The following is a 7,335-nucleotide window of genomic DNA, read 5'->3' as shown; positions in this document are numbered from 1 at the left end:
AGGTAGATATTTGTGCTAGGTTTCCAATATGGCCCAGTGGGTCTGCTTCCCCAGTTAACCTGAGGTGGACACTCTTGGTGCACCCCTTTGTGGACTGTGTGTACAGCCTTGTTGTAATTAAGTCTTTATTGTTGTTGGTATCACTGGGAAGAATTGACCTCCGGGCCAGTTGGCTGTAAGGATCAGCTGTGTCTATGCTGGGAGAAGTTCGGTGCTGGAGACAGCCTTATAGGATTAGACTTGCCAAATTGCAATAGCCTCTGTGCTCAGCTTGGATGGGGTGGAGTCTCAGTCTTGGCTTCCTGTCAGCCTTGCCCTTGTGCGCATGTGCGCTTTCAGTCCTCCGCCTTCCCCAGCTCGAGTCTCCGCCTGAGAGTCCAGACTCCCCCCACAAGAGCGTGGGTCCCCAGGGGCTCGCCTGGAACTGGGGCTCACTGCAGTCAGAACTGGGGCTCAGTGCCGTCAGGAGCCTCTGACTCCCTTCCACTAGGGAAAGCCTGTGGCAACCTCCGCAGCCTTTGTGTGCACTGGCGCGCGTGTGTGCGCACTTTCAGTCCTCCGCCTTCTCCGGCTCCCGAGTCTCCGCCCGAGAGTCCAGACTCCCCCCACAAGAGCGTGGGTCCCCAGGGGCTCGCCTGGAACTGGGGTTCACTGCAGTCAGAACTGGGGCTCAGTGCAGTCAGGATCCTCTGACTCCCTTCCACTAGGGAAAGCCTGTGGCAACCTCCGCAGCCTTTGTGCGCACTGGCATGCACGCGCCTTCAGACTTCTGCCTTTCCCAGCTCGAGTCTCCGCCCGAGAGTCCAGACTCCCCCCGTAAGAGCGTGGGTCCCCAGGGGTTCGCCCGGAACTGGGGTTCAGTGCAGTCAGAACTGGGGTTCAGTGCGGTCGGAGGCTTCCTTCCCCCTTCCGCCAGAGAAAGTCAGCCAGGCTCTCAGCCGCCCTTCCTCTCTGCGTGCACAAAGCCCCTTTGCCGTACCTCCAATTCTCTGTGAGCTTTTCTCTTTCCTTCTAGTTGTAGAATTTTCACACAGCCAGCTTTCCTGTGGTTCTGGATGGTGTCCGTTCTGTCTTTTAGTTGTAGTTTTGAAATTGTTGTGCGAGGCAGAAGTTTAGGTGTTTACCTATGCCGCCATCTTGGTTTCTCTCTTCACTTGATTTTTAGATTCACTTGTTGATAGACATGTATTTGTTGTTCATAATTTTTATCTTTACCTTTTTCTTCTTCTTCCTCTTCTTAAAGAATACCTTACAGCATTTCACATAATACTGGTTTGGTGGTGATGAACTCCTTTAGCTTTTTCTTATCTGTGAAGCTCTTTATCTGCCCTTCAATTCTGAATGATAGCTTTGCTGGGTAGTGTAATCTTGGTTGTAGGTTCTTGCTGTTCATCACTTTGAGTATTTCTTGCCAGTCCCATCTGGCCTGCATAGTTTCTGTTTAGAAATCAGCTGACAATCGTATGGGTACTCCCTTGTAGGTAACTAACTGTTTTTCTCTTGCTGCTTTTAATATTCTCCCTTTGTCTTTTGCTCTTGGCATTTTAATTATGATGTGTCTTGGTGTGGTCCTCTTTGGATTCCTTTTGTTTGGGGTTCTGTGTGCTTCCTGGACTTGTAAGTCTATTTCTTTCACCAGGTGGGGGAAGTTTTCTGTCATTATTTCCTCAAATAGGTTTTCAATATCTTGCTCTCTCTCTTCTTCTGGCACCCCATAATTCGGATGTTGGTACGCTTTGAAGTTGTCCCAGAGGCTCCTTACACTATCTTCATATTTTTGGATTCTTTTTTCTTTTTGCTTTTCTGGTTGGGTGTTTTTTGCTTCTTCATATTTCAAATCTTTGACTTGATTCTTGTGATCCTCTAGTCTGCTGTTGGATCTCTGTATAATATTTTTTATTTCAGTCACTCTATGCTTAATTTCTAGTTAGTCCTTTTTCATATCCTCGAGGATCTCGCTAAATTTATCAGCCTTTTCTAGAAAATTCTTGAAAAACCTTATAACTGTGGTTTTGAACTCTATATCCAGTCATTTGCTTTCCTCCATTTCTGTCATTTGTGATCTGTTTCTTTGTCTCCGCATTTTGGCTGCTTCCCTGTGTTGATACAGTGGCTTTGTGTGGTAGGTGTCCTATAGGGCCCAGTGGCTCAGCCTCCCCCAGTTACCTGAGGTGGACACTCTTGGTGCACCCCTTTGTGGGCTGTGTGCTCAGTCTTGTAGTTAAGCCTTGATTGTTGTTGGTATCACTGGGAGGAATTGAGCTTCAGGCCAATCGGCTGTGAGATTCAGCTGTGTCTATGATGGGAGAACTTCTGTGCTGGAGACACCCTTATGGGGCAAGACTTGCTTCAGTGGGGCTTTGGTGCTCACTGAGTCTGCCCTCTGAGTGTGTCCCTTATGGATCTGAGGAGTTGTAATCTGGATGGTCCCACTCTGACCATTGGGTACACTGGCTCTTGGATCTCTAAGGAGGTGCTAATTTAGCCTCTCCCTGAGGCCACCCAGCAGGAGCTACAGAGAGATCTGCAGATTCCTCTTCTTTGGTTGGGTTTTGGAGGTGCCCAGATGAGGCCCAGCTGTGAAGCAATGCAAGTTGCTGTGGGGCCTTGGGCCTTCTTTTGGATGTCCTGGGTCTCTCTGACTCAGCTACAGTTTGTTAGGTAATTTTAGATTTCAAAGGACCAGGCCATTCATGTGCAAAAGCCTCTGTGCACAGCTTGGATGGGGCGGAGTCTCAGGGTGGAGCAAATAGCAATGGCTGATCCTCAGCCCTGCCCTAAGAGGCCCGCGGGTCTCAGTGTCCTGCGATAATCGCTGCAAGCACCTCTGAGAGAAAGCTGCCCTCGAGTTCCGCCTGCTGCCAGACAGTCCAGTTTCTCTCCATATGAGTCTGGATCCCCAGAGTCTCGCCTGGAACTGGAGTTCAGAGCAGTTGGGAGCTTGTGTCTCCCTCCCACTTGAAAAAGACAACCATGTCCTCAGTTGCCAGCCCTTTCCGCTTGCGGGCCTCCATACCTCTACACTTTACTTCCACACCTCCTCTGAGTCTCAGTGTGCTTTTCTCTTTCCTTCTAGTTGTAGAATTTCCACTCAGCCAGCCTTCCTGTAGTTCTGGATGATGTTCGTTTTGTCTTTTGGTTGTAGTTTTGAAGTGGTTGTGCGAGGCAGCAATTTCAGGTGTTCACCTATGCTGCCATCTTGGTTTCTCCTCTGGGTCTATTTTGCTTATCAGTTTATTTTGTTCATTAGATTCCACATATGAGTGAGATCATGTGATACTTATCTTTCTCTAACTGGCTTATTTCACTTAGCACAATACTCTCCAGTTCCACCCATACTGTTGCAAATGGTAAGAGTTCTTTCTTTTTTATAGCTGCATAGTATCCCATTGTGTAAATCTACCACAGTTGTTTTTTATACACTCATCAGCTGATGGGCACTTAGGCTGTTTCCAAATCTTAGCTATTGTAAATTGTGCTGCTATGAACATAGGGGTGCATATGTCCTTTCTGATTGGTGTTTCTTATCTCTTTGGATATATTCCTAGAAGTAGGATTTTGGGTCAAATGGGAGTTTCATTTTTAATTTTTTGAGGAAACTCCATATTATTTTCCATAGTGGCTGCAGCAGTCTGCATTCCCACCAGCGGTGCACGAGAGTTCCCTTTTCTCCACATCCTTACCAACAAATCATTTGTTGATTTATTGATGATAGCCATCTGACAGGTGAGGTGACATCACATTGTCATTTTCTAGAGTTCCAAATGAGATCAGGGGCAAGAGCACCTTGGGCCCTTGGCTACCGCTACTTACTGTATGAGTCATAATATCTAATGTACCTCTCACCCTCCAGGCCCAAGGCCAGAGGAAGGAAGTCTGGGATACTTGCCCATCTGATTTTTCCACCTCTTCTCACTTCTATTTCCCATTATTCTGGAGCCAGAAGGACAGGCTGCTGCCTGCACGAGTCTTCCTCTTTCCTAACTCCAATGTCATAGCTATTTTATTTTATTTTTTCAGCCTGGAAGTTGACTTTTAATCATAAAATACAGGGGGGAGGGCAGAGGGAGTGCAGGGGTGGTGTGGTGTGCTGCCGCCCCAGGGTCAGGGCTGGCTACACAAACTGCTGCTGCTGCTTCTTGGTGGCTGCCTTGCTGGCAAGGTCCTGGCCTTCTCTGTAGCTGCCAGTGCCGTCCCCTTGGCTTCCTTGGCTCAACAAAGGTTTTGGAAGGGGCCTTACCTTGCAGCTTGGCCAAAATGTATTCAAAACCCTTCATTGACTTGGTCACATTGCTTTTGAACTGGGCGAGACCCCAAGTTCCTGGACAGCTCTGGAGAGATCAAATACACTAGAGGTGGCCCAAGCTTCCCGGTGGATTTCGGTGCAGCCGCTATTATCAGAGTGTATACAGTAAGCACATGGTTCCTCCACCACCGTCAGCCGTGCGCGATTGATGTTCCAGGTGAAGGGGGCATGGTCTGGTTCTGTGGGTTCACAATAGAACCCTCCAGGATGTACACGGAGTGAGCAACATTGGCAGGAAATAGTGGCTCGGCCCAGCGGGGCATCCTGTTGGTCTTGCTCAGGAGTCTCCGGGTCAGGAGCTTCTGGTCAGGGGTCACCTCCCGGTGCACTATGTCTTCTGTCAAGACACGTTTGCTACAGGGATTCGGGTACCACTGCCAAAAGGCAGCGAACACTTGGTCCCAGGAACTCCGGAGCACGCTGTGGCCCAGGAAATACTTCACCATTGTCCCCGCCGGGCGGGGTCAGCACCCGAGCAGCATCAGGGGTGCAGAGCCCGAGGGGGGCGGGGGGGCGGAACGCAGAGGCCAGGCAGGGGCTCAGTGCACACCCGCCAGGCACCAGCTCAGAGCTCAATCACCGCCCCGCTGCACCCAACCAACAGCCGCCACCATGAGGAGTTGTCGGGCCATAGCTATTTTCTCTACACGTTGAGAGTCTGTTTTACTAAAATAAGAACTAAAGGGATTTGGAAAAATCTCTCTCACATAAAATCTGCTTTCAAGTCTATTGTTTTGCTGCAAAACCCCATTTTGCATGTTAGAAGCTGAGAAGATGCCTTATTATTTATTTTTCTAATAAATAACTAATGCTAGTCTAATTCCAGGAAATGGGGGCCTTTGGCTGACAAAAGGAAATCATCTACATGGAAAGACAAAAAAGTGGTGAAGGCCTGAGAGGGGTGGGTGCCAGGTGGAAGGGGTCAATGGGGAAAACAACGAAGGGAACATTTGTAATACTTCCAACAATAAAGATAAATTTTTTAAAAAAAGCACATTTATAATTTTTTAAAGAATGTAAAATTCTTGTTAGAAGGATATGAGAATTATTAAAGCAATGTTTTTTTCAGTGACTTGTTCTTAGAGGAATTAGCACCAGGCCTTTTTCACTGCCTGTCCACGGCCATCATGGGTGGCATGCATGCTCCTGGGAAGGGCCTGTCCCGGTTGGCTCTGCCCTACCTCTGCAGAGTCTCCACCTGGCTGAAATTGACGTCAGATGACCTGAAGGAGCAGAACTGCAAACTGGCCAAGAAGGGCCTGACTCCCTCACAAATCGGTGTGATCCTGAGTGACTCACACGGTGTTACACAAGTAGGTTTTGTGACAGGCAATAAAATCTTGAGAATTCTTAAATCCAAAGGACTTGCTCCTGATCTTCCTGAGGGTCTCTACCATTAAATTACAAAAGCTGTTGCTGTTCCAAAGCATCTTAAGAGAAACAGAAAGGATAAGGATGCTAAACTCTGTCTGATTCTGATCAAGAGCTGTATTTACCGGTTGGCTTAATATTATAAAACCAAACGAGTCCTCCCCCCAATTAGAAATAGGAGTCATCCACAGCCTCTGCCCTGGTTGCATAAAATGTCTATGTACTCAAGTAATAAAATCATTGTTTAACGGAAAAAAAACAATTAACATTAGGAGTGTTGACCTAAGTCTATTCTGTTTTCCTTGCCTTTAATCTGTCATCTTTTTGCTGTGTATGTGTGTATATGTGTGTCTGTGCGTGTATATGTATTGTTACTTTTAGTGCCTCACTTTTAAAAATGAGCGTGTAACCGCTCTGGCAGGTGTGGTTCAGTTGTTTGATCCTGGATCCATGCACCAAAAGGTCACCAGTTCGATTCCCATTCTCAGTCAGGGCACATGCCCAGGTTGTAGGCTCGTAGGCTCGATCTCCAGGTCATTAGTAGGGGGCATGCAGGAGGCAACGGATCAATGTTTCTCTCTCATATCAATGTTTCTCTCTCCCTCTCCTTTCTTCTCTCACTAAAATAAATACAAACATATATTATATATATTTTAATGAGTGGATAACCAAGAATCCCTAGACATTTGAGGAAAACCTCTAATGTAAAAACTGATATAAAAGCAAATAAGCCAACACGAAGAAGGGAGAAGAAAGAGAAAAAAAACAGGGAGCAGAGTAATGAATATTCTTAGAGAATTGTGAAAAAATAATGTGTCCGTGAAACAAGAATGAAAGCCTCTGAAGAAGAATAATCTGAGGGGGGAAAAAACTCTTGAAAATTAAAACTAAGAAAGCAAGAATAAAAATTCAGTAGACAGTTTGCAAGGTAAATTGAGAAAATAACTCAGAAATTAGAAGAGCAAAACAAGAATAACAACCAAAAAAACCCAATTAAATGGAAAATGGAAAAGAAACCCTGACAATATGCAAGAAATAATAAGTATTCCATAAAGAGAAAATTAAAAAAAAACAGAGAAGGGAAATTGTCAAAGAAATAACAGAAAACATTTTCAGAGCTAAATGGCATGGGTTACTATAATAAAAATAGGGAAAAAAACACACGGATGTTTCAGAACCTTAGAAACAAAGAAAAATTCATAAAACCTTCAAGAGAGAAATACAACAGACAAATACAACCTGATGTGACCCATTCTCAGGTCCCAGGTTTATTAAAGATTTCCTAGCTTAATCCAAGTGCTCCCAGATCTTCAAAGAGTACAGCTGAAATTCTCCTATTCACAATCTCCCACGCAGTCTTTTAATACTCCCTACTATGAACTGAATTGTGCTCCCTCCCCCTTCATATGTTAGAGTCCTAACTTCCCATGTGATTATGTGGAAACAAGGCCTTTAGGAAGTAAAGGTTACATGAGGTATAAGGGTGGAGCCCTTATCCAATAGAATTGGTGGCCTTAAAAGAAGAGAGCTCAAGATGATTATGAGTACCAAGAGCTCCTGTTTCAACCGTTGACTTTGGGAGAGCTCTTGGATGACCCTCTCTCCTTTCTCTTTTTCCCAAAGATTTGTAGGACTGCCATTAATACTTTTATCTGTGG

The 7,335-nt window shown here is 45.9% G+C and overlaps 2 pseudogenes across 2 annotated transcripts; one reads left to right on the top strand and one right to left on the bottom strand.

The window, feature by feature from the left end:
* Positions 1-4,114: 4,114 nt before the first annotated feature.
* Positions 4,115-4,752, bottom strand: LOC308242217 (PRELI domain-containing protein 1, mitochondrial-like; annotated as a pseudogene). The gene has a single exon. The product of its transcript is annotated as a PRELI domain-containing protein 1, mitochondrial-like (transcript).
* Positions 4,753-5,433: 681 nt separating this feature from the next.
* Positions 5,434-5,888, top strand: LOC308240859 (small ribosomal subunit protein uS15-like; annotated as a pseudogene). Its single transcript has one exon. The product of its transcript is annotated as a small ribosomal subunit protein uS15-like (transcript).
* Positions 5,889-7,335: the final 1,447 nt, after the last annotated feature.

The sequence above is a fragment of the Plecotus auritus genome, assembly GCF_963455305.1.
Source record: "Plecotus auritus genome assembly, chromosome: 2".
NCBI lineage: Eukaryota > Metazoa > Chordata > Mammalia > Chiroptera > Vespertilionidae > Plecotus > Plecotus auritus.
The sequence above is the reverse complement of the archived record's forward strand: the minus strand, read 5'-3'. Positions and strand labels throughout refer to the sequence as shown.